Source organism: Mirounga angustirostris, unplaced genomic scaffold (genome assembly GCF_029215605.1).
Source record: "Mirounga angustirostris isolate CCGP_5_RB_7025 unplaced genomic scaffold, mMirAng1.0.hap1 SCAF_13, whole genome shotgun sequence".
In the NCBI taxonomy this organism is placed as follows: Eukaryota; Metazoa; Chordata; class Mammalia; order Carnivora; family Phocidae; genus Mirounga; species Mirounga angustirostris.
Window position 1 is genome coordinate 94,016,878 of NW_026991721.1, and position 7,367 is coordinate 94,024,244.

Here is a 7,367-nt window from a genome sequence, read left to right on the forward strand (position 1 = left end):
GGTGCAAGCAAAACGCACTCTTTCCTTGGTGTGGCCAGGACCGCCCCCCCAGGCCCCTTCATTCTCACTGTCCTTCCTTGCTCTGCTCCTCACCTGAGGCCAAACCACACCAGGGGAGCAGCCCTCTCCCCTGCCACCTAGTAAAAGTACCTAAATGAGCTAGCTGCTGGCGCATCGTGGAGGGGCAACCCCCTTCCCTCCTCCCTCTCCCCACCCTGCTGGGCCAGTGGCCAGGCTTCTGGAGGTAGAGGTAGGGGGTCCTTGGGATCAGAAAAGGAAAGGGAGAAATGAGCCAGACGAAGAGGGCAGAGGGGAGCGGGTAGGAGACGAGAGGATGGTGAGGGGGCCGAGTGCAGCGCCATCAGGAAGGAGGCTGCCTCCCATGGAACCAGCATGCTCCCCCCCCCCCTCCGTGCTTTCCCTTGGGAGCTGTGAGGACAGTGTCCCCTGGATCGGCTGCTGCTGTTTCCCCAGCCCCTGCTCCGGGTCTGGTTCCATGAGCAATGCTCTCTGGAGCACCTCCCCAGGCCAGCACTTGGTGCCCTGCAGCTTCCCGGACCTGCTTTAGGACCTGCAATCCCCGTGGCTGTGATGCGGAGGAGGGTCACGCTCCTGGGCTCTAGGGATGCTCAGTTCTCGGGGAAAGGCCTTGGCCCCCCCACATTTGGGGCCCTTCCCAAAGCCGCGGCTCCAGAGGAGGGAAGAAGGGGAGGGACCGAGTCCAGCTGAATTCCCTGGACCCCTGCCTGTCCTGGGCCGGGGCCTCACCAGGAACTACTGGTAGTATGGAGGCTGGCATGGTGGGAGGACAGGAGGACAGCCGCGTCCAGGGGCCCTGGGCCCCTGGCTGGGGCCTGGGTGGAGATGTCCCCTGAGCACCATGCTCTCCCCATCATTCCCCGCCAGTTCCATTACCACTGGAGCTGTGATTCGAAAGCAACTGGGAGAATCCTTTCTTCCATTTCTTGCAAATGCCTCCCTCCTCAGCGAGTGAAAACATCGGACCGTTGCAGGCTCCGGGATGGGAGTCGAGGGGAAGGGAGCCATCTCTCCCCAGAAAGGGAGAGAAAGGAGAGAAGCAAGACTGTTTCCATTCTTGTTCCTCTCAGCACCAGCCAAGCCTGGTCCATGCTCCCCTGTGTCTGGTCCCCACTAGCTCTGGGCTTTAGGCAATTCCAGGCATGCTGTGGGCAGCCTGCTGGCAGATGGGGGAGGACCCTCAGGGGGCTGGGCTGGGGGAGGAGGGAAGCAGAACTAGGGCTCAGCAGGGAGCCCTAGCCAGGTAGTTGGGAGTTCTCTTCCTGGCTCAGTCACTTTGGGCTGTGTGATCTGAGCCAGCCGCTTGCCCTTTCTGGGCCTGACCTTCTCCATCAACAGAAGTTGGTGGTGTTTTCAGTGGATCATTCCTTCTCCATCAACAGAAGTTGGTGGTATTTTCACTGGATCATTCCTGAGGTCCTCTCCCAGCTGTAATAGTTTGTGGGGTAAGGATCACAGCAGCAAGGGTGGTTGGGAGGGACTGGAAAATTGAGCTCCCATCCCAGCTGGGGCTCCGTGACCAGGACGGGGTTGAGAGCCAGGTGGATTGGATTCTCAAATCCCCGAGGCGCCCCTTACCCAGCCCAGCTGCCCCTCCTCAGCTCCACACCCTGCCAGTCAGGGATTGGACCCCTCCCCAAGCAGAAGCCTCCCCTGCTCACAAGGGCAGGGGGTGAGGGGGCCTGGGGGTCTCAGAAGCATCTGAGTCCTGCTCTGGGCCTGGATCTCCAGGACCCACTGCAATATGGACTCCATGACGTCAGGGGTTATTCCTTTTTGTTCTAGAAGGGTGTGGGCATGTGGGCAGGCCTTGGAGGCTAAGAAGCAGTTGGGGGGGGGCGGGTAATCCGGGACATTCCTGTGGGGAGCTGACACTTGGAATTCAGACTTTGGGCGACAGTTTGGAGCCAGACTGCCTGAGTTAGAATCCCGCCTGTGGCACTCACCAGCTGTGTGACCTCGGCTAGCTACCCAGCCTGTCAGAAGCAAACAGCATCTTAGAGGATTGCTGGGGACACAAAAACAATGTGCAAAGCACCTGGCCCCAGCAAGTGCTCAGTAACTGAGGCACAGTAATATTGTTGTCGGACTAACAACAACAATAGCAGCAACAACAGCATCCCAACCCGGGACCAAGCTCGTTTTCCCCAGCCTTTTCGGGACCATGGGGGGGTTGGGGGAAGGGGGCCAGTTTCCACTTTCCCAGCCCCGGAACCAGCTCCACAGCTCCCTGTAGTCTGAGACATGGCCAGCAGGTGGCAGCATTTCGCTGCAGTTTATGGGCACTCAACCTCCCTCCCCAAGCCACTGTCAGGACCGGGGCCCCACAGCCCTCCCACCAGGGGAGCCCCTTTCTCCACTCCTTCTTCATTAGCTAAATAGACCTTGCCCCAGGCTGTGGAATGTGTGATTACAGGCCGGCAGTCCCCCAGCCGAGCAGGAATGAGAGGCTTGCTGCTCACCCCACCTCACCCCGCCCAGCCTGGCATGGGGACTGCAGTGTGGGGCATGGGAAGGGTCTCATCCATGTGGGGGGCTGCTACCCTTGGACTCTCCCTGCAGGCGGGCATGCTGAGGGAGGGGGCCTGGTGGCCATGTCAGGTTGAGTCCTGCAGCCCCTGAAGGTTGAGGGGACTCTACAGGTCAGCCTACCAAGCCAGGTGGTAAATAGAAAGCCAGAGTCCTCAAAATCCAAGGCAGGAGAAAATTGAGGGGCAGAGTCCCTTGGCTTCCTTCAGCCTCAGATTTCCTGCCTGCAAGGTGGGGAGATTGGTATCTTGCTCCTGATTGTGCAGGGAGATCAGAAGGGTAAAAGCTGGGGCCAGGACGCACGTCCAGAGGGGGCAGGGTCTTGGAGGCAGAGATGTGAGCCCAGCTCCTATCCAGGTCTTCCCACCAAATCCTCAAATTGCCTCCCAGGAGGGACCCAGGCAGTTTTATCTTTCTGAATGTTGACTATTAAGTTTGAAAATGAACTGTTGTTCAGCCGCATATACGAGGGAGATAAACACTAATTGCTGGGTGCGTGGGCCAGCCCCTGGTTCCTAACCCATCACCCCGCCAAGGCGGAGGCTGAGAAGGGCAAAGGCAAGGAGGAGGGGGTGGGGCTGAGGGTCGTGGGAACCACTAGACCCTCTTGCAAGAGGGAGAGTGGTGGGGAGGCAGGAACCCTCCCCAGGGCTGAGAACGACACCCTAGTCCCTGGGGCTCTCCAGGGAGGACAGAAGCCAGGCTGTGGAGGTCTTTGGCTCACACATGGTGAAGAAATTAATCCTAAGTGGACTGATAATTTGTTTCCCCACTGGCTTCTTGGTTGGCCTGGGGGGGGGCAAACTGCATTTCTCTGAGGTTGGTTCCATCTTCGTGTTAAGACCCTTAGTGGACTGCAAACCCTGGTCCTTACAGGCAACTTGCCGAAGGCGGATCCATCAGTGGAAGGCGTGGCCTTGAGAGCCTGTCCCTGAGAAGGACTCATGATTATTCCTTGCGAGGTGAGGTTGTGGGTCTTTGATGGCTCAGGTGGGGACCTGCCTAGAGGGGGACGTGGACCAGATAACCTGAAGCCCAGGATTGGGTCCACTGTGCAAGCCCAGGCGAGAGAGAGGGCTGGGTTGAGGATTCAGGATGGTGGGACAGAGGGAGTTTCCTTGTCCATTCCTAAATCTTCATGGCGTGCCAAGACCTCGGCACGGGGAGACAGGAGGCACTGCCCGTCAGGGAAGCCGAGGATAAAGTCATAAATGAATGCGGGCTGATTTAGATGTGATAAGTACCCTGCAGAGGGACATGGGGGAGCAGGGCTGAGGGAGGCGGGCTCTCCTGGGGGGGCGGTGGACCTGGGGGTAAGGATCGTCCAGCAGGGGACCTGCGTTGGAGAGTGTTTTCTGCAAGTGTGGGGAGGGCAGGGGTCAGCTGGCTGGGGGTGCTGAGGAGGGGACACTGGACAGCGGTGAGGGAGGCGGGGTCCCATCACACAACTCTCACGGAGAGTTGGGGTTTCCTGTAAGTGTGGTGTTGCCACCGCAGGATGGTGAGGGATCAGATTAGCGCCCCAAGAAGAGGGCTCTGGGATGGATGGTGATGCTGTGGACAGTGGAGGTCCAGCTGGACAATGACGGCGGCCGGAGACACGGACGATGGGGCCAATTGTGGCGGGTAGACCGTCCGGGTGGAGGAACGGGCAGAGCCATGGAGGCTAGGAGTATAGGAGGATGAGGCAGTTTGGGAAACCGGCTGAGAGCAGAGAGCCCCTGGGCTGGTGAGGTGGGTGGGCGAGCAGGTCCCAGCTGTGGGGGAAGGGAGGCCACAGCTCAACAGCGGGGGCTTCCGGGCTACGGTGGAGGTGGGGAGGGACTCCTGCCAAGGGGTGTGGAAGCAGGGAGGGCACATTTGGGTGACATGACCCCGGAGATGGCTCCTTGCCTGTCTGTCCCCCTGGGAGGCCGTGTGCTGTCCTGGATCTGAATCCCGACACGGCCAGTTGGCCGCTGGGTCAGTAGAACAAGTTACTTATTCTTCCTGGTCCTCGGTTTTCTCGTCTGTGCAATGGGGCTCATAATGGAGTCCACTCGGGGTTTTTGTGAGGATCAGATGAAAGGAAGCTAGTAAAGGGTCACCACAGTGACTGGCACCTTGTATCACCTGATAAATAAGAGCTCAGGTGACCAGAACAGGACAGAGGGTGGGCCCTTTACCCCCTCTGCCCGTTCTCTTCTGACCCCTGCTTTTGCTGCTGGTGGAGGCAGAATTCAAGCTCACCATCCCAGGGAAGGACCCGATTATCCGGCAGGACCACCCGGCTCTGGCTCCTGCGGCCAGGCTGAGCTGGGACCCTTCCTCCCCCAGGTGGGCAGGGGGCCAGGGACCCTCCTAGCCGCGTCTGCCAGGGTTACCAGGCCGCAGGAACGGACGCTAATGCTTGTCTTCCCCAAGTGCGGGGCCAGCCACTACACGCATGGGTGGCCGGGGTAATTAATTTACACATTTCATCCTGCTTAAACTAATAAGCTGCTGTATCCTCCTTCTTCACCGAGCCCCAGACTTCGTGCTGGGCCTGCCAGGGATGTCATCCAGCCATGATGACACCATCACTGCCATCCCACGGGCTCTGCCCAAGGCTCCGAGGCCCTGTGTTCATGCTCCCAAGCCTGCTGGTCCAGGTCAGCTTCAGAGGCCATCTCAAGGCGCCCCATCAACCTCACGCCCATCTGGGGGCAGAGGGGGGGACCCTGGAGTCCATCCTCACAGCCCCCTGTCCCACTGGCTCCCCGTCCTTGGAGCTGCAGGGTCTTCCTGGTTCAAAGATGACGGAAACCTGAAGATATCCCCCGCAGGAATGAGGACAGTCTCCAAGAAAGGTGGTGAGGGAAATAACGTGGAATGTGTCCTACTGTTTTGTTAAGAAAGGGGCAAAGGGACATCCCGATCTGCTTGGAGGTTGGAGCCCAGAGGGATACACCAGAGACTGGCTACCCTGGGGAGAAGCTGGGGCCCTGCAAAGCAGGGTGGAGGGAGCCTTCTGCCCCAGATCCTTCTCTACTTTCTGAGTCTCAAAGGCTGTGAATGTATTGCATATTCAAAATGCATCAGCTGCCCCCAAATCAATACAAATGTAACGTAAACACCCCTTTTGTGCAGCTCATGTGTGTTGGATCTCGCTGTGCACCTAGGAGTGAGGGTGCAGAATAGATCATGTCACTCCCTTCCAAGACTGAGAGGTGAGGGCATGAGGTCGTCCTTGAAGAAGATAACCGTCGGTGAAGGCAACACCCCGAAGTCCAGGCTCCTTGGGCTCAGGGAGGAATCTGAGTGGAGTTCGGGGCTTCCTGGAGGAGGGAGGCTTGAGCCAGTTTGAAGGTAGTGTAGGAGCTGACCAGATGAAGAGGAGAGGAAGGGCTGGATGGAGCTGAGGTGTGAGTTCCAATTCTGATTGTTAAAATGTGGGGTGCACGGGGGCCCGGCATCCGTGCCTGTAACGTGGGAAGAATTTGCTCAGGGAGCCCCCAGAATGATCACCAACCCTCCCTCACTGCCCTGGAGCCGTTGGTAGGAGCTTTAGGACCCCGGTCTGTGCTGACTGAGCCTTCACAGAGAGGCTTTCTCGTTAGCTGAGGACAGAGGGCCCGCTCCTTCTGGCAGCTTCCGCCTACTTATGGATTCCATTTGTACGCTCCGATTCCAAATCCTGAAGGATTTAATATCCACTCTGTAATCTACTGGCACCAATAGGTATTATCTAACTAAACCTTAAATTGAAAATGCTAGGCTTCCATTTTCCCCAAGCCGTCGGGAGAAGTCGGGGCTCTCTACGTCTGATGTAATTTACTCTTGGGCTAATTAAAGTGTGTCGCGCTCCTGTCCTCGGAGGCCCGCCGCCCACTTCCCCTCCCCTGACACGCCCCATGGTGCAGCCCGGGGTGGACACAGCCAGGCAGGGACTCGGGCTGGCCAGTCTCGGGGCCGCAAGATCCCTCCTGTGTCTATCCTAAGTACCTCTTGCTTTAAATCCATTTCATTTCATCTCCTGAGAGGTTATGAGTTGTCTTGCTGTAATGGACATTCGTTCATTCACTCACTTACTCATTCCATCACCTGCGCATTTATTAGGCACTCATGGAGGGCAGGGAAATAAAAAATGCTAAACACCTAGTCAGGCTCTTCTTACCCCCCTGTTTGCCATGACAGTTTTATATGATGCCAATTCCCCAGGCCCACCAGTTCATAAAGGAACACAAGGGGATGGGGAGCATGAATAGTGAATGTTATAGATGCTCAATCTTCGCCAGACATAAAATAACTACTTTTAAAAAATTGAGCTTTTTGAGACAGTTGAAGATTCACATGCAGTTGTAACAAATAACACAATGAGATCCCATGTTGCCCCCAATAACACCATCTTGCAAAACCCAAATACAATATCACAAGCAGGCTATGGACAGTGATGTGGTCCAGGTGCAGAGCATTTCCTTGGTTTCCATTCTTTTTAAATTTTATTTTATTTATTTATTTGAGAGAGACAGAGAGAGAGAGAGAGAGAGAGCACAAGCATGGGGGTTGGGGGAGGGACAGAGGGAGAAGCAGACTCCCCACTGAGAAGGGAAGGGAGCCCGACCCCAGGACGCTGGGATCATGACCTGAGCTGAAGGCAGATGCCTAATGGACTGAGCACCCAGGCGCCCTCTTGATTTCCATTCTTTCCACGAGGGTCTCTTCTGTTGTCCTTCCGTAGGTACCCTCACCTCCCCTTCCCCCCTCTTCCCTGACCCCTGGCAACCACTGATCTGTTCTCCATTCCTTTCGTTTTGCTATTTTAAGAATGCCAAACAAAT